This window comes from Rattus rattus, chromosome 2 (genome assembly GCF_011064425.1).
Source record: "Rattus rattus isolate New Zealand chromosome 2, Rrattus_CSIRO_v1, whole genome shotgun sequence".
Lineage (NCBI taxonomy): Eukaryota > Metazoa > Chordata > Mammalia > Rodentia > Muridae > Rattus > Rattus rattus.
In genome coordinates, this window is record NC_046155.1 from 163494005 (window position 1) to 163518162 (window position 24158).

Genomic DNA, 24158 nt, shown 5'->3' on the forward strand with positions numbered 1-24158 from the left:
CAGTGGCAGGTTCTCCATGCAAACTTTTTTGATAGCTCCCTGGCCTCTAGGTGGTCCTGACTGCGTCTGGTAGGCATTTAGGATGAATGGAGACTGTCCCTGGAACAATTCTGGAGGCCAAAGGCTTGCGAAGAGTTGAAGATACAGAGAACCCAGTGGTCACTCAGAAGGTCCCCGGGCATCCCGGGAGTTTGGGACAGTCCCCATCACCATCAAATCCTTAGCATCCCCCAATTCCTCTTCGGGTCCAGCTTTAGGTCCCCACCGCAGACTCCTCTACACAGGTCGGAGTCAGGGAACAGTGGACTGGGACTTTGGCCCAGGCCATACTGCATGGCTCAAGGTGACCAGACCACTGGAAGTGCCAGGGAGACGTGAAGAGGACAATTGTGGTAGCAAAGAGGTATCGGGCCCAGGATCCAGGGGAGCCTGCCTCCTCCCGGAAGCCATCGGGAGGTGCAGCCCAGATCGCAGGGCAGATTCAAGCGGGGCTCCGGGAGGGGGAAGGGCCGCGTCGAGGCCACCGGGGCGGCGGGCGGAGCGAGGCTGGCACGGTGTGGCCGACGGCGGAACAGCTTTTGTGTGCTGCTGGCGATCGCTGCGTCGCGCCGTCCCCTGCATGAGGATGAGGCCACTCGGGGCCACCAGTCCTTCCCCCGATCGCGGCCTCAGAGTTTGCTGGGGAAGGGTAGGGCGGACCCGAGATGGGACTAGCTCAGGAGTCCAAAAGCCTGGGTTGGGGGCGGAGCACGGAGGTGGGATCTTGGCCAGGGCCCAGCTCTACTGGCAAGTCGATACTTCGAGGTTGGGGCGGGGACTTGATAAATAGAAAAGGGAGAACTCTGGGGGGACCAGGAGGGGGAAGCCACCCGGCAGAGCTTCATCCTTCGCACTACCGACGGAGCCCAACATTCTTGGCGACCTCTGCCTCCCGCCCCAGAGACGATAAGTTGAACGTGGCAGGGCTCTCTTAAAGGAACCTCTCGTGCAGTGCAGGGTCTGGGTAGGATCGGGTAGCGTGGGGGTGGGCTGGAGAAGAGCAGTCCTGACCCTCAGGGTTGTTGCAGGTAGTAAGGACCTGGGAGGCTTTCTGGTTTAACTGGCTACTCCGTTGTCTTTGCAGTGCCAAGGTCTGCTGGGTGAAGGTCCGGCCAGAAGGATTTCCCCTGAGGCTGGTTGTCAAGGGGCAGAGAGTGGCATCAGAGCCACAGGCCAGAGCCAGTAGTGTTTCAGAGATGAGCCTCTCCTGGACTTGGAATGTGGAGTTTGTTTTGCGAGGAAGGGGTGAGTCTGGGCTCTGCGCAGGATGGAGTCTGCATACCTCTCCATATATATGTGATCATTAGGTGGTAAACATGGGACCTTCTAAAAATAATGGTGATCCATGACTTACGTGATGTAATCCACAAGACTCAGCAAGTCAGAAACATGGCTGCCTTCACGTGGAAAAAACAAACAAACAAACAAACAAAAACAAAAAACCCGAGGGAAACAAAAACAAAAGCAAACCAAAAACTGTCCACCAGAAAGCTGAACAGAGTACTTTGGAAGTAGAAACCAAAACTCCAAAACTACCATGCTTAAAGGGTGAAGTAGTAAATGTTTTCCCACGGAGTCTGGAGTAAGAAGAGACATTAACACTCATTAGTTTTGTGCAATATGGTGCTAGCCAGTGTCTTAAGGCAAGAAAAAAAAAAAAGAAAAGCAGTGGACTGGGGGTGGGGAGCAAAAAGTGTCGTTCAGATATGATACGATTGGTTACACAGGAAGAAAAGTACAAAGATAAATTGTAGGTTGATAAGTTTATTTGTTAGTCACTGGGTATAAGGTTAATATCCAGAAATAAATTATATTTCTGTATGCCAGCAGCAAAAGAGAAAATAAGCTTATAATAACATAAAAAAAAGTATCGTGTCCAGAGGGATGGCTCATAGGTTGAGTGCATTTGCTGCTCTTGCTGAGGGCCCTGGTTCAGTTCCTAGCACACACATGGAGGTCCACAACCATCAGTATCTCCAGTTCCAGTAGAGCTAGCACATTCTTCTGGCCACTACTGGTATTGCATGCATAGTGCACATAAACTCACACAGGTTCACAAACAGACACATAAATGTTAAGAAATAGTTTTTAAAAACCACTCAAGAATATACTTTGTTTGGATATTGGAATCTAAAATAGTTTTGCCCCTACTTGGAGTGGTAGTGCATGTTTTTAATCCCAGCATTTAGGAAACAGAGACCGGCAGATTTCTGTGTGTTTGAGGCAGCCTGATCCACATAGTGAGTTCCAGACCAGGCCAGAGCTACACAGTGAGAATTTGTCTTAAAACAACAACAACAACAACAAAAACAAAAACAAAAACAAAAACAAAAACCTTTGTTTTTTCACCATGTTAACTTTAGAATACATTGATAGTTGACACATCTCAACTTGTATTCCCCACCCCACCCCCACACATACACCCTTGGGGAGTGGTAAAAGGATGAAACTTGGGAAACTGCTGTTGATGATACACGTGTGTATAGTAGAATGACTTTGGAAGATGTATATCCTAGTGTGGAGGATACATAGTATCAAGGCAAAGGGAAACTAACTCACCAGTGAAACAAACTGAATCATAGAGATACAATACACCCTTTTCTGGATTTATCACCACCAAGAGACATTAGACCACTGAGAGACAGAACAGTGGGGGAAAGACAGTCATTTCCAACCACTGTGATGGGTCAGGTCTCAAACTTCTCCTGGTTTGGCTTCCCACTGTACCCTACAATCTATCTGCATTAACTTCTCATACTGCAACACCCAAGAACCAGCCTATAAAGTATTTATTAATTTTATAAATGTTTTGGTTAGCATACAAAACAATGGGTGAAGTGGGAATTTCTAGTTTTGTTGGAGACTAAGTTGTGTCATGTGATGTTTTTCTGGAAATGAGAGGGTGTTTTGCTGAGAACAGACACGTGGTGTTTCTCTGGGAGTTGCCTGGTGAAAGGGCACGTGATGCTTTGCTAGAGTGGATTCTTGAGAGAACACATGATGTTTGGAAAGCATAAATGTACCCCAACAGACAGTGGGTAGCCATCTGGCATTTGTTCGCCTTGCCACTCGTTGGTGGCCATGGTTGGGCTTCGCTGATTCTGGCCTTCCCTAATGGCATGTGGCATTGACTCACCTCGCTGTTTTCAGTGATCTTCACTCGTAGTCACCTCACAGAGAGGAACGCACTGAAGAACTTCTGTGTTCTGGCTGTGCTTCCTCAGACCCATGCTGATCAGTGGTTTCTTTTGGATCAAGCCACTGCTACTGACTCATGCTTGGTGTTTTGCTAGTGGACTGGACTGCTGACAACAAAGATTTGAGGCACTCCCCCCAAAAAACAAAACTATTTCTAAACAGATCCCCAGCTCCCATTTCCTATGAACCTTTCTTTTTTCCCCTACCGCTGGTGGGTGTTAGGCTAGAAGGGAGGTTGAAACATTAAAAACAAAACATAACAAAACAAAACAAACAAACAAAAAAACCCCTCATAAAGTAAGTTTTGAAAAATCTAAGCCAGGGGAAGCCCTTGGTCCTGCTAAGACTGAACCCCCAGTGAACGTGATTGTTGGGGGGAGGGCGGTAATGGGGGGAGGATGGGGAGGGGAACACCCATAGAGAAGGGGAGGGGGAGGGGCTAGGGGGGATATTGGCCTGAAAACCAGGAAAGGGAATAACAATCGAAATGTAAATAAGAAACACCCAAGTTAATAAAGAAAAAAAATATATAAAAAAAAAAAAAGAAAAAAGAAAAAAAAAATCTAAGCCTACAAATGGGTCTCAGGATAATTTTTATATGTATTATCTGTTATTGTACCTCGCATATATTCAACCTTAACTACCCTTTCTCATCCCTCCTACACACCTCTCTCTGGTCCCTGTTATTTCCTAAAGTGGATCTCTTTCTATTTTATGTCAGAAATACATACATACATACATACATACATACATACATACATACACAATGCATTGCCATAGATAGATAGATATACATAGATACAGATTCTCCATCTAAGAGGAAAGGTGATGTCTGTTGTTCTAAGTCTGGCTTATCTCCTCTAACATAATGATCTCCACTTCCATCCATTCTCTTGCAAATGACATAATTTTATTCTTTTCACAGCTGAATCAAATGCCATTGTGCCTTCACACCCCATGTCCTTCATCAATTCGTGGCTGATTGGCATCTGGACTGCTTTTATATCTCAATTGTTGTGGATAGAACAGCAATAAACATGGATGTGCCCGTGCTTCTGTGGATCCAGCATCCTGGATTCCTTTGGTATCCAGCATCGAGATACCTGGACCATACGGTAGTTCTATCTTTAGATGTCAGAGGAAACTGGAGTGATCTCCACAGTGGCTGCGTCCATTCACGGTCCCATCAGCGGTGAGCAGCATCCCTTACTCTGCCGCCCATGCTCACTGGCATCTTTTGTCAGCCATCTTCTTGGCGATGGCCATCCTGACTGGGGTGAGATGGAATCTCGAAGCAGCTTTAATTTGCATTTTCCCGGTGGATGTTTAACTTCTATCCCTTTCAAATATTTACGACCATTCGTATTTAATCTCCTGAGAAGCGTTTGTTCAACTCATTTGTTCACCTGTTAGTGAGACGGTTTGGGGTTTCCGTGTTCAATTTTGTCTCGTTCTTTGTAGATTCTAGATATTAAGGCCCCGTCTGACATAGAGTTAGCAAAGATTTTTCTCCCGTTCTGTAGGTTGACTCTTTACTGTTGTTTCCTTCTCTGTGCAGAAACTTTTCAGAGTCCATGCAATCCCACTGGCCAATTCTTAGGGTCACTTTCTGGGCAACTGGGGTGCTGGTAAGAAGTCCTTGTCTTTGCACCTTGAGGTGTTTTCCTCCAGCAAGTTCAGGGTTTCGAGTCCTTGGTCTGTTTTTGGGTTGATTTTTGTGCAGGGTGAGAAATGCGTGGTTTTATTCTTCTACATGGGTGCATTACTTTTCTGTCGCTGTGATTTAAAAAAACAAAAGTCTCCACCGAAGGCAACTTAAGAAGAGAGAGTTTGTGTTGACATATGTGTCAGAGGAGTAAGAGTCCGTCACGGCAGGCAGCAGGCAGCAGGCATGGAGGCTGAGCAGGAATCTGAGCTCATGGCTCAACCGTGAGCACAGAGCACAGAGCAGAGCACAGAGCACAGAGCACACAGAGCACAGAGCACAGAGCACAGAGCACAGAGCAAACTGGAAGCAGCTTGAGGCTTTTCATCTCAAAGTCTACAACGGTGATATGCTTGCCCAAGGATGGCCACACCACTTAATCCTGACCCCCACAGCACCGTCAACCAGGAAACAAGGTGAACGTATGTATGTATGTGTGTATGTATGTATGTATGTATGTATGTGTAAGTCTTGACCTATAGGAGAAATACTAATCTTTGTATATATTTTTTGTATTCTGCTGAAAGTGTCTATCGGGACTTGGAGTCCCACTTGGAGTGGGGTGTTGGGGTCTTTTAAGCATAGGGTTTTACCATCTGAGTGGTTTAGTCTCACTTGTAAGGATAGGGTTATACCATCTGGAGGGGATAGCCGCACTTTGTCCTGCTCTATTTACAGATCTCTGGTCTCTTCTTGTTTTCACTCTGGCAGAGACTTTAAAGCACTGTGCTTATCCTGTTCATGGCTTTAGAGGAAAGACTTTCAATTTTCCCAACATGGCATGAAGTCATCTATAGGCTTCTTACATGCAGTCTTTAATGTGTTGAGGCATGTCTCTTCCATTCCTATTTTCTCCAAGGCTTTTATCACGAGGAGATGCTGAATGTCATAAAAAAATCTTTTCTTCAAGGAAACCATCTATCTTAGCAGTTAGCTTTGGGGGTTCTGGCTCGTAACGAACTGACCCATGACCTTTGGGCCTGTACTCAGGCAGCATGTCTTACTGAAGACTACGGTGAAACCAAGCTGCATAGCATGTGGTGACTGGGAGGGAGGGAAGCAGAGAATTTAAAACAAACAAAAAAATGTCGTTTAAAACTGTTTTGGGGGGTTGGGGATTTAGCTCAGTGGTAGAGTGCTTGCCTAGCAAGCACAAGGCCCTGGGTTCGGTCCCCAGCTTCGAAAAAAAGAAAAGAAAAGAAAAAAACTGTTTTGGGGGCCTAGAGAGAGAGAGCTTAGCAGTTAAGAGTGCTGGATGCTCTTGAAAAAGACTCAGGTTAGATTCCCAGCACCCACGATAGGGCTCACAATCACCTGCGACTCCAGTTCCAGAGTGTTCTCTCGCCCTCTTCTGGCTTCCACAGGTATTGCATGCATGTGGTCCACAGACATACAAGCAGGCAAAACTCCCATACACATAGAACGAAAACTTTCAAACCCTGTTTCCGTCAGCTTTATCTAGGGGTTGTAGAGCAGTTAAGTGTTAAACCACTATTTGTTCTGAAGGACTGCTGTAACCGACCTTCTGTGTGTTCAGTAACCACACAGGACAACAAGAGGAAAGCCAGCGAAGGCAGGGTGGCTAAAAGGACAGTCAATATTTTGTCCCCTGACTCAGATCAGCTAGCTCCCAGGGAATCAAAGGATGGCAGGGTTCCTCTGGCAGACTTAAACTTTGGGTAAGTCTCCTATCCTATGGATTTAAAAGGCCAGGGACAGCTACACGTAGGTGGTGTGGGTCATATATACACCTCTAACTACTTTCTGCAAGGAGGAGAGCCAATGTCTTCACTGCTTCCAAAGGAAGTCATATGACCAGACAGGCCAACTCAGAGGGCCCAACCAGAACAGAAGAACTAAAGGAGTGAAGGGAGTGAAGGGGCGCCTCATAAGGAAGTCCCCAGTAATAACCCTGCGGTAGTTAATGTCGTGGATCTAGAATCAACGAGGAGACAGACCCAAGGGCATGAATGTGAGGGAGTTTCTAGATAGGGTTAACTTAGATGAGGTAACTCAATGTTAGCTTGTGTGACTGGAGCCAGTCCATGGCTGAAGTGCTGGACTGAATAAAAGGAGTGTCTGCGTTCTCTTTTGTCTGCTTCCAAGCTGGATGTGACCAGCAGCCTCCCGCTGCCTCTACTTCCGGCCTAGGAAGTACTAAACCTCTGCCTCATGTTCCCGCTGCCTCTACTTCCGGTCTAGGAAGGACTGAACCTCAACCTGCAAGCCAGAAAAAAAACCCTGACTCCCTCAAATTGGTTTTGGTGAGGGTTTTATCATAACAGAGAAGCAAAGTGGGACATTGATCTAATCGTGTGAATATGTTGCATACTTGAATTCTGGTACACCCACACAGACTCAATCATGCATGCACCTCTTACACACATACACTTCTCACACAAAATCCGAACACCCAGTCATTGGCACACTTGCGTACACACTTGTCGAGTTTTACCCAGCATCCTCTTCTACAAGGGGCTTTTGCACACACTTCTTCCACATTTCACCTTTGCCCAACTAGCTAAAAACTGGAAAACATCCTGACACTGAAATGTAGAAAAACGGTTGCACATGTGCCCGAGACATTCCGCCCCTCGATGGTGGTGGCAGTGGACCATCCTGCCTGGGCATCACACACACTGTGTGGTCCAATTCCACATCTGTAGGTGCTTCTAAAACAACCAGAGGATATCACTCCGAGATCGCTCTAGTGTTCAAATGCCCCAAGGCACCAACTTCCTCCTGTGACGGGCACTCTCTTAGTTTGGGTTTTTTTTGCTGTGAACAGACACCAGGACCAAGACAACTCTTAATAAAGGACAACATTTAATTGGGGCTGGCTCACAGATTCAGAGTCCATTATTATCAAGGTGGGAGCATGGCAGCCTCCAGGCAGGCATGGTGCAGAAGGAGCCGAGAGTTCTATGTCTGGGTCTGGAGGAAGCCAGGTGGAGACTGTCTTCTGCAGGCACCCAAAAGGAGGCTCCCTCTTCTGCACTGGGAGGAGCTTGAGCACTAGGACACCTCAAAGCCTACCTACACAGTGACACACTTCCTCCAACAAGGCCACACCTATTCCAACAAGGCCACACCTATTCCAACAAGGCCACACCTCCTAATAGTGCCACTTCCCATGGACCAAGCACATTCAAACCAGCACAGGGACCCAGAACTGAGTCTCCATGCCCAGAGCTCTGACTACTACCCCTTCACTCTGCACTCTTTCAGCTCATACGCCCCACACCCTTCCCTTGAAGTAGACAGCAGCAGCTTTGTTCCTGTTGCTCTCAAGGGGCACACTTAGTCCCCTCCCCCATCCCAAGCCATCCTTGCCCAATGCTACCAGAAGTGACAAGACCCTTCCCGTGGCATGCACTCAAGTGCACACACATGCACAGTGAGATTTGGCAACCATTCACACCCCCAGTGGAAAATATTTTGAAACTAAAAGAAGGCACTATTAACAATTAACAATTAATCTAGGGCACAGGTGTGAGGCAGGGTTCAGACATAAGCTGGGTCGTGCTCATCATCATCATCATCGTCGTCGTCGTCGTCCCCACCACCACCATCACCATCACCATCATCAACCATTTGATGATACAGTGTCTCACTATGTAGCCCTGATTTGCCTGGAATTCTATGTAGACCAGGCAGACATCAGAGATCTGCCTGTCTCTGCCACCCTAGTGCTGGTATTAAAGACCACATCTAGCCTGGTCACTCTTTTTTTTTTTCAAGCCGTGATTTGCTCTCACCCAGCCGGTGACTCAGAGAATTGGCTTCTCTGGAGGCCTTCTGAAGTCCTCAGAGTGAATGACGCCCGTACTGTGCCACGTTCTTGATAATCAGGCTGTCCTTACCCTTGGATGTGTAGAAGGTCCCCAAAGAAATATTCGACCTGTGAATCCTCTTCACCCTAGCACTGCCTCTGCCTTGTAACCGGATGAATCCTTAATCCCTGGAGTTCTTGTTCTGGGTGGGGGAGCATGTGGTCTCTGAGCATTGCGGGTGGCAAATTCTGTGAGTCTATTCTTTGCGCCCAGCCTCTGGAGGCCCAGGGATTACTGGATATAGGAAGGAAATGGAGGGTGGGGGATGACCCGCGGGGAGCTCAGAAGTCCTGTTACTCTTCGCCCTTACCTCAAGCCCTCCACTCAGTGCAGCCCACAGTGGGTCATTGTGAGTTACAGGGATCTGTAGAGGACACCGGTTAATTGGGTTTGAGGTTTCTGATCTGAAATCTGTAGCTCTTTTCCTTCTAAGTGATCCTGGTTTGGATTGAACCAGCAGTTTCCTGGACAGGGAGTTGAGGGTGGGATCATCTCTCTAGGGACCTTCAAGCCCTTGTCTTTCACTCAAAGACGCTTTCCATCCCAAATACAGACACTAGAGGGCAGCCTGTCTCTCACACTTCACAGCTTTAAAAAAGGTTCAGCCGGACCTTCCAGCTTCTGAGTTTAAGGGATCTGGATTTGGTACAGGGTTCAGAAGAGCGAGCTAAGCTCCGTGGCACCACGCCCCAGCCTCGCCCAAGACCCCCAGAGGTTGTGCAAGCCATTCTGAAGCCCCTCAGGTACCTTCATGTAGCAGCCCCAGTGGGGTTTGCCTCCTGGCCTGGAAGGTGCAGAGGAGGCGCCCTGAGGGGCCGTGGGTGCTGGCCTGGGTTAGGAAACTCATAGTGAAACCTGAATGATCTGGTACGAGATTCATTCCGTGCAGCACACCTGCCCCAAGGCAGGGCTGGGAGGGACTAGGAAGCCATATGGTGGTGCTGGCTGCGGGGGCTGCCCCAGCCTTATCTGATGGGTTTGGGCCTTTCTCACAGCTTAGTGGAGCAGCCCTACCAGACCCATCATGGAGGTCTGACAGGCTCTGCAGGCCCCTGGGTTCAGATCCCCACCTACTAGAAGCATGGGAAAGGCGCGGGTGGCCCAATTGGGCCTCTGTGGCAGAGTGATGGGCGCCGTAGGGCTGGGAGCCAAGCAGGCTTCTCTGACACTTAAAGGTCAAATTCGGATGCAGAACGTTTCTAACGCAAAAAGAGAAAGACAGAGGCTGCTCTAGATGTAAGACTATCCTGGTCCGTGTCTGGCACCACAGTCTGTGCCTATAAAGCCAGGTGGAGAAATGGAACTTTTATAAGGCTAGCCTGTGCTACCTATCAAGACCCAATCTCAAACCCCATAACACAGACAGACAGAACGTGTGGGTTTGTGGGGTCCCGGGGCAGGCAGCCTCTTCTAGACATGAGCTGCAGTTGTCCTGGGAGTTGGGGGTGCCCTCGGTTTTGTTGGGGGCTTAAGGATTGTGATTGAAGGGTCAATGGGTTCTACACAGGAAGTCTGATCATAAGGCTCTCTGAGCTATCTCCCTGCTGCTTCTAGTGGGGAGAGAGAGGAGGATCTGTCTTCTCCAGGATGGAGTGTGGGGAAACAGAGGCCCACTGTGTACTCCTCCAAGTTCCCAGATGGGTTCTGGGTGTTACAGGTGCTGTCATGTCTCAGGTCTGAAGAAGAACCTTGTACCCTGACCTCTCCACTCTGAACGAAGGCACCCCAAGCTCCAGAGGACTGGTTTGAGATCTCTGTTGGAAAAAGGTCAGAGTCTAGCCCCTGTCTCTGTGAGTCACAGGGAGCCTGTCACTCCATGACCAAGCATGCCTGGAAGCAACGTCTGCCTAAAGTTTTCCCGATGATGACACTGGTCTAAGGTCATTTCACCCAGAAGGAGGAATGTGAAAGGTGGGGCCCAGGTCATCTGGCCAAACCCAAATCCTGCCAGGAAGGCGGACATGGCTTAGCCGGATCAGGGTGTTCTGTGAGGGGCAGGGGGTCAGACCTGTTATCTTCTCATTTCAGAGGGGGAAAGGGAGAGATGGGGACGGGAGATAAGGAGGCCAAGGTCAAATGGCTGCTGAGTGCAGAGTTGGAACAGCCAGACAGCAAGACCATAGTCCCACGAAGGCACTGTCACATGGCCCTGGGGTCCTTTGTCTCAAACCTCCCCTGAGTCCAGACACTCACTGTGGCTCTGCCAGTGTGATGGGCAGGCCTGCCCATGGCTGAGTGTGGCCATCCTCTGGGGCCTGAGTGGAGCCTAGTAGCTTCTCTCCAGGACGGTACTTAGTCTTAGGGAGAAGCCTCCACACGGGCATCCGGGCACGTCCATGTTTCCACCACCCCAGAACCGCTCATATCATTAGGGAGCAACCCCTAGTCCTTCCAGCCCAAGCCACTAAGCTCTCACTAAGGACATCCAAGCCATGTCCCTGTCCTGCACGCCTTTCGGGGCTCTCTTCCTTCTGCTCAGGGTTCACTCCAGGCTTTCATTTCAGACCCTTTCTTGTAGCTGTTTGTACCCCGCTACCTTCAAACCGACGACCTGGTGGGCAGAGGTCAATCGCAGTTGTTTTCATACTTAGTCCCCCTCACCCTTTCTTAGGTAGGCAGGGGACACTTCCTACACAGACAAGAACCCAAGAAGAGGGTGGTGTAGCTCACTGATGGATGCTCGCCAAGTGTGCCCAAGGCCCTGAGTTCCATGCCCAGTACTGCAAAGGAAAACAAGAAAGCAAAACCCTCAGGGGCAATCTGATCTCTGCCCTGCACTGTCTCCATGAGCACAGTCAGATGCACTGCTCTCTCTTTTAAAAAAAGGAAAATGTGGGTGAGTGTGCTCACATGCACTCGATAGTCCAAGCATGTGGAGATTGGGGACAGCCTGAGGCGTTGTCCTCTCCTTCCTCCTTGCTTGAGACAGGCTCTCTTGTTTGCCCATAGCTGGCCTGCAGAAGTTCTTGCCTCTGCCCCAGTCTCAAAGGAAGAGTATAGGGGTTCTAGGTGTGTGTTCCTGTGACCAGTTGTACATGAGTTTTAGGGATCTAAACCCATGTCTTCATGCTTGTACGGCAAGCATTTTACCACCAGGGCCATCTCCCAAGCTCTAGTTTTATTTATTGTTTTGAGGCAGGGTCTTACTATGTATCCCAGGTGTATTCCAAGTTCCTAAAATAATGACTCTGAGACTGAATTATTTATGAATAAACACCCCGGGCCAAAAGCTTCCACTTGTTCTAGCCAGCTCTCAAATCAATTATCCTGCTTATTCTAGTCTAAGTCCTGTCTAGTTACCTCTCCTCAAGTTCATGTGACTGGCTCCACCAGAGAAGAAAATCTCTTCCTGGGCCTGACGCTATCCCAGAATCCACTCACCCTGCCAGAACTCTCACCTCCTATTTCCTGCCTAAGTTAATGGCCAATGGCTTTTTTATTGACAAGCAATTCTTTTATACAGCACACAATAGATTCTCTTTACCCCCAGGCTAGCCTTAAACACCTCATCTGCTCACCCGGGGCCTCCAGAGTGCTGAGATTTCTGGTATGTACCTGAACCATGATAAACAGGCTATGGCTGGAGTAGCTTCAGGTTATAAGAATATGGTCTCTCTGACTCCATATTGTGACCTTTTGTTTGTCACGTTATGACGTAGCAGGAAAGTCTTCGCCAGGGGCTGCCACCTCCGTAGTAGGACTTCTCAGCTTCTAGAATCATGAACTACAGAACTCTCTGTTTGTTATAAATTATCCAACCTTGGATATTTTTTTTTTTTAATACAACAGGAAGGGAACAAAGAATAGTGAGACCACAATCAGCCCGCTCCCCCTCAGGGTTCCAGGCCACTCAGTGGGAGAAGCACCCCGTGGTTTAGAGTTCCTGGATTCATTTGTTTCCCTAATTAAGGGGCCAGCAAAGCCACCACCACCACCACCATCACCACCATCACCACCACCACCACCATCACCACCATCACCACCACCACCACCACCACCATTACCACCACCACCATCATGGCCCCTGTGAGACTTGCTGCCCTTGTTTTTACTCCAAGCAGGGGCTCCTATGGTTCTTTCTGTTCTACTTGTGTCCCCTTCCTAAAGCACACTCCCATTTCCAGTGCCTTTTCCCTTTAGTCCCTGCAGATTTGCACCACACAAAGCTCACAAGCTGAGGCACAGGGCACCCTCCCCCACCTCTGCTAAAGCTTGCCCCTGCCGGCTCTGGATTTGGTATTTCCAACTGAGAAAGAGGCCGCGTGACAGGCGCCTTCTGTTTTGGGCGGCATGTTCCCGGAAGACCCTTTGGGCGGGTGGAGCTTCCTAGGCTCTGATGCTCTTCTCTGGGGAGCCCTCCTGAGCTGCCCTTCCCCCAGCTCTGGCTTCCCCTTGCTCCTCAGAAGCTCCCATCACACACCTCTCCTCCGTGCCCCAGCTGGGGGCTTCCTCTCCTCTCCATAGCCTCGGCCTGGCTCAGTCTGTCTTCTGAAAGGGATCAATACGTATTAGCGGCAAAGTTGAGACCGTAACTCAGTTCAACTCTTTCTTCTTTCGTGGGGGCTTCTCGTGCTCCCATCTCCCTCAGAACCGGGTGCAGACCTGGAGGGGGAGTGGGGTCTCAGCAGACAAGGTTAACTCCCAGGGATCCTTCTGAGGAGACACCTGGAATCTTGTCCTCCTTGCCCAAAGCTTCTGTCTCCTCTACAAGATTTAGGGGGGAGTCCGCCAGGTGCCCCGGCTGGCAGGAGTCTGAGCACCTTTGCCTATTTGGGCGTTCCCCATGGTTCTTCAGGTTGATCATGATTATGGGATCTCTCTATCTAAAAATATCCACCAGGAAACAGCAGCCCTAGTCCAAATAGAAAAAGATCCCCAGGAGGCTGAGGTGTCTTAATTCCCATCACGGAGAGCCTCATTTTCCAGTTCCCAGGGTGCCATGAATGAGAGGCTGTGACTGTCCCCACCCATCCATTCCTCTGTCACTGGACGCCCAGGGCTACCAGAGACCCTACCCTGACCCATCATGCTTTGTCCTGTGCTGTGGGACTGAAGTCAGGGTGCCCAGAAGGAGGTCCCGCCTCCAAGTTGGCAGGCCTGGCTGAGGGTCACTGGGTCCAGGGAAGGTACAGGAAGTTGGATTTTCCCTCACAAGCTGAGATGCAGAACACCCTCCCCCACTTCTGCAGCATGCCCCTGCTGGCTCGGGCCTCGTAAGAGGCACCTTCTTCTTCGGGCGCCACGTCTATATGAGACCCTTTAGGTCAGCTGGGCCTGAAGCTTCAGGCCCCTGGCACTGCTGCGTGCAACTGACCCTGTGTGCCCCATACTTCAGTTGGCAGGGCTCTGGGCACCGTTGCTTACCGGGCCTTTCCCCCAGTTCCTCGGCTCCTCGCGGTGACGCAGGCAGCCTGGCAGTGGCTCAGAAGGAGTCTGAGTCTTGGCTCATGTGGACATGTGGCTTCCGAGCCTGACCTTCGTTAAGAAAGGGGTTGTCATCCCTGCAGGCCTGCTCTGGGGCTGAGCCCTTCTAAGCTTCTGGTCACCTGGCAGCTTCTTCCCTACCTGGGTATCTTCTTGGTCTTGTCTTGTCCCTGCTGTGGGTTTGGTTTTATAGCGGGGGAGTCCCGGTTAGGGGGATATGGGACCAGAGTCCAAGGTAGCCATGGGTCCTTTCTAGGCCCACCTCTCTAGAGGCAGTAGAGAGGTACAAAGAATGCTCCCGGGCAGGCATATTTGGCTGGGAGTGGAGAGGTGCTGCTAGCTTGGTTGGGTGCCTGACCCTCTGCCCAGAGGACCTGAGGACACCCTGCTGTGGGCCCCACGAGCTGTCACTTGAGTGCGTGTGGGGAGGGATGAACCACGAGCCAGTGTGAGAGTGAACACGTGGAAGCCTCAGAGCCCGAGTGTGGGAGGGGGACCGTGAGAACAAGTCTGTGGGCGGAGATCTTGGGCAGGAGAGAGAAGCAAGTTTGGAAAACGGCTGCAGACTATTTAAAAAACTGGCCACTAGGTGTCACCAGGAGCCCACGGAACTAAAAAAGTGCCCCCGCCCCTCCTTCCGCCAGATCTTGGGAACCCCTTCTCCCTCAGGCATTCCCACTCCCACAGGTAGAGGGCGCTTCTGAGTCTGTCACGGTGTCTCGGCCACTAGCTGAGATGGGCTGCTGTCTTAACCACAAGGGCACGTTATAGAAGCTACCCTGCTCCCCCACACACAAACCCAGACTGAAGCCCCCGGAGTCCTGCCTCAGATGGGGGACTTCTGCAGCACCTCTGGATAAGTACCTCACCCTGTGCCTCCCTTACCTGCTGGCCTCTGTGAAATAAAAGGGGAAGACTTCTTACAGATACCCCACCCTTGTCTCCACCCAGGCCTACCTTGACATCCAGATTCCCAGACCCCACCCAGGCTCCAGTGGGTCTTGGTAGCTGTGTTCCGTGGCTAGGAAGACAAAGCTTTGGGGCACATTGCTTTCTTCTCACTAGGTCCCCCTCAGGAGGCAGCCCGTCTACAAAAAGCTAGAACATTCTGGCTGGTGTGCCTGCCCTGCCTGGAGGAGGGAAAGGTTGCAAAGCAAGGATGCCATGGCCTAAGGGTCACCCAGAACCCGGCCCTAATACCTCTAGGAGCTGAGAAGCGGCTGAAACCCTAGATATCTCAGTCACATAGTGAGGGCTCCCCTAGGCAGGTCGGGGTGGTCTGTCTCAGCTCTCAGAGCTCTGCTGCCTGCAATTGAGTAAGCCCCCAGCCCCAACCATAACAATGACCCTATGCACAGCCCCAAAACGTCACTGTCATCCCTGTCACCCACTTGGCACCAGCCACACGGCTCCTTTAGTCAGTTCAGTTCTGCCTCAGGGTCTCCGTTCTTGCTGTTCTCTCTCGGTCTTCCCTCGTAAACCCCCAGAGCTCATCCTCCCTCTCCCTCAAGGACAAGGCTTTGCTCTGACGTTCCCTTTGAACCGCACACCCCCATCTCAGCTCTTTCTCCTTAGCCTGCCTTGCATCTCCCCTTGATTGGCATTGGAAACTCACTTAATTATTTTTTTAATTTTATTTTAGTCTTTGAGCACTGAAGTATTGAACCCAAGACCTTTATACATGCTAGGCAAGTGCTCCACGACCAGGCTACATTGCAGCCCTTCGCTATTGGATTCTGGAAAAACACTCTACCAGATGAATCACAACCCAACCCTTTTTTGTTGTTGTTGTTGTTTTTTGTTTGTTTTGACACAAGGTCTCACCAGACTGTCCAGGGTGGCCTTGAACTTGCTCTATAGTCCTCCTGTTTCGGCCTCTCTAGTAGACAGGATTACAGGCTTGTGCCACCAGGCCTGATACTTACCTATTTTTATTGCACCTCTCTCCCATTACCCACACCATCCTATGAGCTGAGCTGGACACCCTGCTTTCTTCACCGAGGCAGAATCTAGCTCATACAATCTAGCTAATACAATCTAGTTAGTACACAGCAACAGATGAATGAATGAATGAGTGAATGAGTGAATGAGTGAATGAGTGAATGAGTGAATGAACAAATGAATGGAGTAGGGTATTTTGCACAAGGCTGCCTCCATCCTTCCTGAGTTCATCCGGTCACGGCGGAACAAAGGTTTGGCCCTTAGCTTTCTTCCATTGCCTGAAGATCTCACGGGGAAACGTCTTAGGGCCTGTCTGGGCTAGAACTGGGGGACAGCCTGAGGCCCGTGCTACAAAGCCACAGACCACTGCGAAGCTGCCTTCCTTTAGGACCCGGTTGCTCATGGTTTACCTTCATGGAGTTGCATTTAACGAGCGCAAGCTGCAGGCTACAGGTGGTGCGGTATGTCGCACCTATGACTCTGAGGACGTGCAGGGGTCAGAAAACTATCTGGTAAGGAAAAGGGGATGCCTCACTCAAGGAGCACCAGCTCTTCAAGGTGCTGTCCCATCTAGGAGAGGAGACAGTGGGCCTTGGGATACCTTGGTATTAGAATACCCTCCCCTCACTCCCGTGTTAGGCAACAGAGATTCCCACGTATGGGCCGCGGAAGTCATTCAGCCCCAGAGGTGACCCAGACTCCCGTGGTCTATTCTGGAGTCTCCAAGAGATATTTAAATTGGCTCTCCCCTGCGTTGGGCCTATGTGGCATCCTTTAAGTGCTTTCATACACCTTTTAAGAGACAGCAGAGTTGGGGAGATGGCTCAGAGGTTAAGAGCATTGACCGCTCGCTCTTCCAGAGGTCCTGAGTTCAATTCCCAGCAATCACATGGTGGCTCACAACCATCTGTAATGGAATCTGACGCCCTCTTCTGGTGTGTTTGAACACAGTGACAGTGTACTCATATAAATAAAATAAATAAATCCTTTAAAAAAAAAAAAGAGAGACAGCAGAGTTGTAAACACACTAAACTCCATTTCATCATCCAGACAGAAAGGTCTTACGGAGGTCTACACAGCTAAAGCTAGCAAAGAGATTTTAAGACACTCTTAGAGAAATGTCTTTGAAAAGCATAAAACCAATGTCCCCTTTAAAGCAGAGAGGTAAGGAGCTGTGAGCCTTCAATGTGTGGGGTTGGGCGGAGAGTTCTGAAAGGATCTGAAGGAACCCCAGAGGGTGGTGCTTCTGGGGGCACCACAAGACAAACTCCAAGTCTTGTACACTGTAAGGTGGGACCATGTTCTTGTGAAGAGAGCTCACTCTGCAGTACCTGACAGGCCCGGTAGGTGTCATGGCCAGGAGGAAGTCCCAACCAGGCACTGGTTATATTGAAGCTGCAGACCCACGAGGACTCACGTGTGCTTCTGCCTTAGTGTTGGTGACCTCCAGCCTGGGTCTGCTCTGAGCCAGGGGCCACCACATGTCTTCCCAAGGGACAGAGCTGCCCTCTGACCAGGTTGCCAGTTGGCAAAGAACTGGGCAGTAGCCCTTAGCTCCAGAGGCAGTGGCCAAGGCCAGGACTACAGGGACTGGTGAGTTTCTAAGTCGGGGCCAAGCCTTTGCAAGGGACGACTACAGTGTTTCTCGAGTCAGAGACTCGGAGGGGGCCATTCCAAACTTGGACAGGACCCAAACACATGGCAGTACAAGTAAATGCACCCGTATGCATATATGAACATACTAACATATATGCACACACATGCATTGGACGCACACACCAACACACATATATGCATAAATCACACACACACACACACACACACACACACACACACAAAGAGCACACACACTCACATACATTCACATTCTCTCTCTCTCCCTAGGCTCTCGTAGGTAGATGGAGAAAGACTCTTGGGGTGAATTTATCTGGGAACAGAGGCTCTTCCCATCTGCCTCTTCTGGACTGGCAGGAGGATGAGGGGCGGCTGTGGTGTCTAGTCGTGACTGGACCCGTCAGAGCAGAGAGTCTCCTCCAGGTTTACCTGCTGCAGTTGTCTGGGTTTAGGAAGCAGAAATTCCTCCTGCAGTGTAGGAAGTGAACTGGACTGAGAGAGAAGATGGATGCCGTGGTCACTGTGAGGGGTGGGAGAGCCACTGAGGTAGCCTGAGGCTGAGCAACTCAACCCCTAGCTTGCTGTTGCTTTAAAGACACCTTGATCCCTGCTGGACGTGGGTCTGCTGCAGCTTCCTTTCCTACTCTTCCTCCTCTTTCTTTTTCTTTCTTCCCTTTTCTCTTTCTTTCTTTTTTTTTCTTTCTTTTTTCTTTCTTTTTTTTTTTTTAGGCAGGGTCTCTCCATGTAGTCCTTAGCTGGTCTGGAACTCACTATGTAGACCATGCTGGCTTCAATTCAAAACATCAAATGCCTCTTCCTCTCAAACGCTCAGATTAAAGGCATGTACCAGCAGGCCCAGCTAGTCAGGGCTTCTCAATCCCTTCAATTCTTCAGTTGTCTCAAACCTGTGAGAGCCTGAGAAGCTGGAGCACATGACCTCTGGTCCCTGCTGTCCCCTGGCCAGCATGCTGGTACATCAGTTCAAGGGTGACAATGAGATCATTTGTAATGCCATCGTTTGTGCCTGCTCTTGAGAGACCTGGGGGCCATGGGAGGGGCTCCAGAAGCCCCAGCTGCTCAGCCATGCTCTAAGCAGGCTGTGTGGAATCCAGCTTGCTGACCACCAGCCTTGCCCACAGTCCTTGGCAGGGGTCAGAGGTCTGTCGCCCTCCCTCCCCCATAGATCAATATCTTCCAGTCTACTGTCAGCAAATCTTTGACCTGTGACCTAGCCACACATGGTGACCCCTGAACCTATTGGTCTTTCCACCAATCCTTGCCCCTGGCTCTGGGGTGGGTGAGGGGCTGTCCCCTGGCTCTGGCCCAGGCTTTGAGAAGAAGGGAGAGTGGGAGGCTCCTGTCCCTGGACTCCCAGTCTCTTTCCTTTCCTCAGACTAGGGGCTGACACACAGTGAAGGCTGTGCATGCAGGCCCCTTGGAGCGAGCTCCAGGGCCCAGGGATGCTAAGAACGAAGGATTGACAAAGCTCTTCTGAGGCTGAGACTGTGGGAGCTCCAGCCTTGGGATGCCTTCCTGCTTTGTCTCCAATGTCCCCAAAGGGGCCTAGGAGTGCCAAACTTCTGAGTTTGGATTCCAGGCCTCATGGCCTCATTCTCAGCACAGTCTGGTTAAAATGGGGTGTAATGGGAGATGTCATGCAGCCAACATTGGGGCCAGGCCTCAAACGCAAGGGTGGGGAGATGATGTCTCGCCCAGAGGGTCCTCCTTGCAGCAAGTCCTCCCCCCATCACCAATCTGAGACCCAGCAGCTTGGATTGGGAATGAGAGGGGGACTCAGGTCTCCAGTGTGCTCCCTGGGTTGTACCCCTTATGGCTCAGCTAGGAGGGCCACGAATGTGTCTACTCCTGCCCTGCACACTGGTCCTGTTCTACTCGGGAAACTTCTGCACGTTGTCTGCTGGGGGGTCTACTGGAGATAGCAGGAAGCCACTCTTCTGATCCACTCGGATGGCAACTTAAGGACCCCAGAGCTCCTTCGAAGACACCACTGACCGGAAACTGTGGGACAACACACACCATGTGGCCCTTACCTGACTCCTGAGAGGAGATGCCTTCCGCTCCCTGGAAAACTCTGAAGCTCCTAGCCGAGCTCAGACACTCTGTGCCTCAGGTCCACAGTCATCTGCCTGCTCCAGGGAGGGACGGCAGCTCAGGCTCCAGCGAAGAGAAACTTCCCCTCCCAGGAGAGGAAGAAGAGAAGCAGAGGAGGAAGAGCAGGGGAGAGGAGCAGGGGAGAGGTGTGAGGGACCGTCTGCTAATATGGGACATGTGGGTGAGCATTTGGTGGGGAACACATGGCAGGTGGGGACACAGACTTAGAGAGGGGTGTAAACAGGAAGGGCCAGGGCGGGCGCTCACATGGGCCTGACTCCAGAGCCCTGTGACTCTGGGCTCCCTCTTAACCCTGTTCGCTTCGAGCTTCACCCCTACACATATTGGCTCTGTGCAAAGTCCTGACCCACTGCACGGACCCCTTTGCCCTGTCTAGGTCTTGCCATCCCTTCCCAAGGGAAACTATCAGGGGCAAAGAGAGCAGGCCAACTGGATGGAAGATTACACAGGTGACCGTGTGAACAGCAAGCCCAGAGGTCAATGGGTACTGCAGAAGGTCCAACTTTAGCAGCTTGTGGTTTTTGTTTTGTTTGCTTTGTTTTACTGTCCTGAGGATTGGAATTAATGTATCATATATGCTAAGCAAGTATTCTACCACTGAGCCACACCCCAGCCCCTCATTGGGGGATTCTAGGCAGGGGCTCTACCACTGAGCCACACCCCAGCCCCTCACTGGGGGATTCTAGGCAGGGGCTCTACCTCTAAGCCACGCCCCAAGCCCATCCCTCCCTCCCTGTGTGATTCTAGGCAGGGGCTCTACCACTGCACCACACCCCTAGCTCCCCTTTACTTTTTTGCATAGAGACACTAAACTGCTCAAACAGGCCCTGAGTATGTAATCTTCCCTCCTCAGTTCCAGAGTAGCTGGGATCACAGGCATATACCACCATGTTTGGCTATCAGTTCTGAAGCCAGCATCCCACTCCATAGCCTTGGCCATGTCTTTGGCCACCTCCCTGGCCTTCTTCTGACCTCTCTAAGAACATGGGTTGCTTCTGTAGCCAGGGCTGGTGTCAGTCAGATGGAAATAACCTAAGGCACCTTGCCATGGGACTCTGACTAAGGGTGCCATGTGTATAGCATAGGACCCTGGGACCCATGCAACTGGACCCACTCTGGCACCTGGGACACATAGTCTACCTGCTGGGAAACCAGGATAGAGAAGGGAGTTGGCTCCTGGGGCTCAGGGGCTAGGGAGGACTTGGAGCCTGGGTGAACTTCTTGGGCACTGAGTTCATATCCGGCTGTAAGTCATCCCCCAGGGCAAGGTGAGAGGTGTGGAGATGGCCACGGTGGGTCTGCAATCGGCCTCTCCATCCCTGTGAGTACCCAGAGCCCCAGCTGGCCATAAGAAAAGGGCTGTATCCCCACTTTCCCCTGCCCTGACTCTGCTACACAACATGCTGGGAAGGAGAATGTGGGAATCAGGGTCCTGCGAGGGCCCCCCACAAGGCCTTGGAGACGAGTCATCCACCCTAGGGAACCCAGGTCCTCTCTGTTTCTCATGGTTACTGGGGTCTGAAGCTCCTCGTGAGGCCCAGACTTAGCACCGCATTGCTCAGCGTTCATGGGGGTTCCTATGAGACAGCTACTCCTACAGGGCTGTGGACATGCCTTGCACACGAAATCACTAGCGTGTACCACAGCTACATCATATAGACGCAATCCAGAAGCATCACCCAAACACAGAGTGAAACGTGCCACAGATGCCAAACAACACACGCTCTGAAACATGTCACATGCAGAATAACACATACCACACAGATAGGACCCATAGGTCATACCGCAGGCTGATGCATGCTATACACACACACGGAGCACACGACCACACAGACATAGCTCAGACAGATAATCACAATACTCACACGAACATGTGCTCCCCACCTGCCAGAGTGTATGTGCCACACAGCCATAGCCCATGGATGTAAGACAGACACTCAGCCGTATACACCCACAGACCTTACATGCCGTACTGACATAGCCCACAGGTGTCACATACATGCACAGAGCACATACATACTACCCCAATACATCCCACGGACATCAAATAATGGACAGACAGACATCACACTGACGTCACCTACAGACACGCAGTGTGCCCTGCATCACCCTATGCCTCCTGTTGCACACAGACTACAGAGCCGGTAGAACGGACCTGCAGAAGCCCCAGAGCCACATGGTCCCTCCTAATCCCCAGACCTTCTCAAACTTCCACTTGGCCGCACTGGAGCTTCAGAGGGTCAGGACTGAGGGAGAAATGGAAGGGGTAGTGGAGAACTTGCAAGGCCTGAGGAGGCAGGGGTCAGGGTGCAGCTCTTGGGAGGGAGTTGAAAGAAGAAGCCTTGGGCTAAGGGACAGCCTCAAGGGCCTCATGAGAGCCATGCGTCCCTTCCTACACCCTGGAGTCTGAGTGCATATGGAACCCCATTTAGTCCTTCTTGGTTGGCCTAGGGTATCTGGTAGGACTCCCTGCCTGCAATCTCTTGGCTTGGCACATAGGACTTCAGATGGGAGTAGGGGTCCCCATGCCTGTGCCCATAACAAATGGCCTATCTTACAGGAGACACCTGTGGTCTGAGCAAAAACAACACCTTCTGCCTCAGGGCACAGGAAGACCCACCCCAGATCTTGGATTCTTGACCGGTGAGCTGACCGGGCCCATCTTGGAGATCAGGGCCTTGGGGGCCTCTGATTCACTGTTTGACATTCCAGCCTGGAGCTAGACCCTGCTAAGCCAAAGAGCCCCAGGCTCCACTAAAATGTGAACCATTCGGGAATTGGGTGGAAAGGGTAGGGCAGGGAAAGCCGGTGAGGTTTTTATGTGGGCTCCTGCACTTTTCAGAGGCCCTAGGGCTCTCCCAAGAGGTCAGAGGTACTGGGCAGTGGGATTCCGAGCATCATCACATGCCTTGCTCAGGGCGGGCCAGCTCTGCAGCAGCAGGGGTGCAAAGGGTGAGGTGCAGCCAGGTGTGGTGGTGTTGGATGCCCAGAGTCCCAGCACGGACAAGGCTGGGAGGGGGCTTTCAAGTTTGAAGCTAGCTTGGGTTATAGAGTGAGATTCTGTCTCAAGAAAGAAAGAAAAAAGGAGAAAGAGAGAGGGAGAGAGGGAGAGGAGAGAGAGAGAGAGAGAGAGAGAGAGAGAGAGAGAGAGAGAGAGAGAGAGAGCGCTTCAGCTGAGGGACCTTGAGGAACAACGTCATGGTCCTCCTGGGCAAGGCAGAGCATTACTGCGTCCCAGTGTCGCGCCCACTGGTGACCACCACTCCTTATGTAGACATGATACACCATCTTCCTCTTGCACTCCTTCAAGGCACTGAACATGCTCCCCTCCCCCTTTTGTCTGTCCCTACCCTATTCTTTGTAAGATGGGCTCTCCCTATGTCACCTGACTGTCCTGGAACTCTCTGTGCAGACCAAGCTGTCCTCAAACTCACCACACCTGGCTCTCCCTTTCTGTTAGTGCTGCCTGCTGGAATGTTGACTGGATCGTACACGGGCAACCGTAGCAGTGGTGAGTCTGTGGGTGCAATGGCTCCGACCTTCGCTCTCGATTCTGCACTGCACACTGAGAGCGACCACTGTGAGCACTGCCCATTGCTCGCTAAGCCTCCCTGACTGAGAAACATCAGTGGTGGCCGAGGTAGAAGGCACTTGATCTCTGGAGTCATAACCTGGAGATCCATCAGGGAGGGGAGCATAACAGATACCTTCTCTCTGGAGGCTCCCATGCCTGCTCTAGCAGAGGACAACCTGCCTAGATTGGCTCTGCTGGGACCCTGTCTCCTGGCCAGCTGCGAATTCTGACCTCTATCCCCTACTCTGGATCTCTCAGAGGCTGGTGAGCCAGCGACTTGGGCAGGAGTCACACTCCCAGCAAGGACAAGATGAAACTAGGAAGTGGGCCCCGTGCTGTTCAAGTGTCCGCCTGCCATTCTTTCCGGGTGTGGGGGTGGCTGCTCCTAAATAGGGCCTTAGTCACCTTCTGTCAGGAACCCTATACTGAAGCTCCGGGAAATGCCACAGGCCACTACAGCAGACTCCTTGAGGCTGACCCAAAGACCCACACTCAAGCTGCCTGCTGGGGACTCTCCTGAGGTAACCCTGCTGCCCAGTCGCCTGTGAACTAGGCCTCTGTCTCTGTCTCTGTCTCTCTGTCTCTCTGTCTCTCTCTCTGTCTCTCTCTCTCTGTCTCTCTCTCTCTGTCTCTCTCTCTCTGTCTCTGTCTCTCTCTGTGTCTCTCTCTGTCTCTGTCTCTCTCTCTGTCTCTGTCT

At 51.1% G+C, this 24158-nt stretch overlaps 1 long non-coding RNA gene across 1 annotated transcript; it reads left to right on the forward strand.

Moving 5' to 3' along the window:
- The first annotated feature begins 591 nt into the window (after nt 1–591).
- Nucleotides 592–4607, forward strand: LOC116892274. Its single transcript, XR_004386936.1, has 3 exons — nt 592–688; nt 1124–1284; nt 4163–4607. It is a non-coding gene; the product is annotated as an uncharacterized LOC116892274 (long non-coding RNA).
- Nucleotides 4608–24158: the final 19551 nt, after the last annotated feature.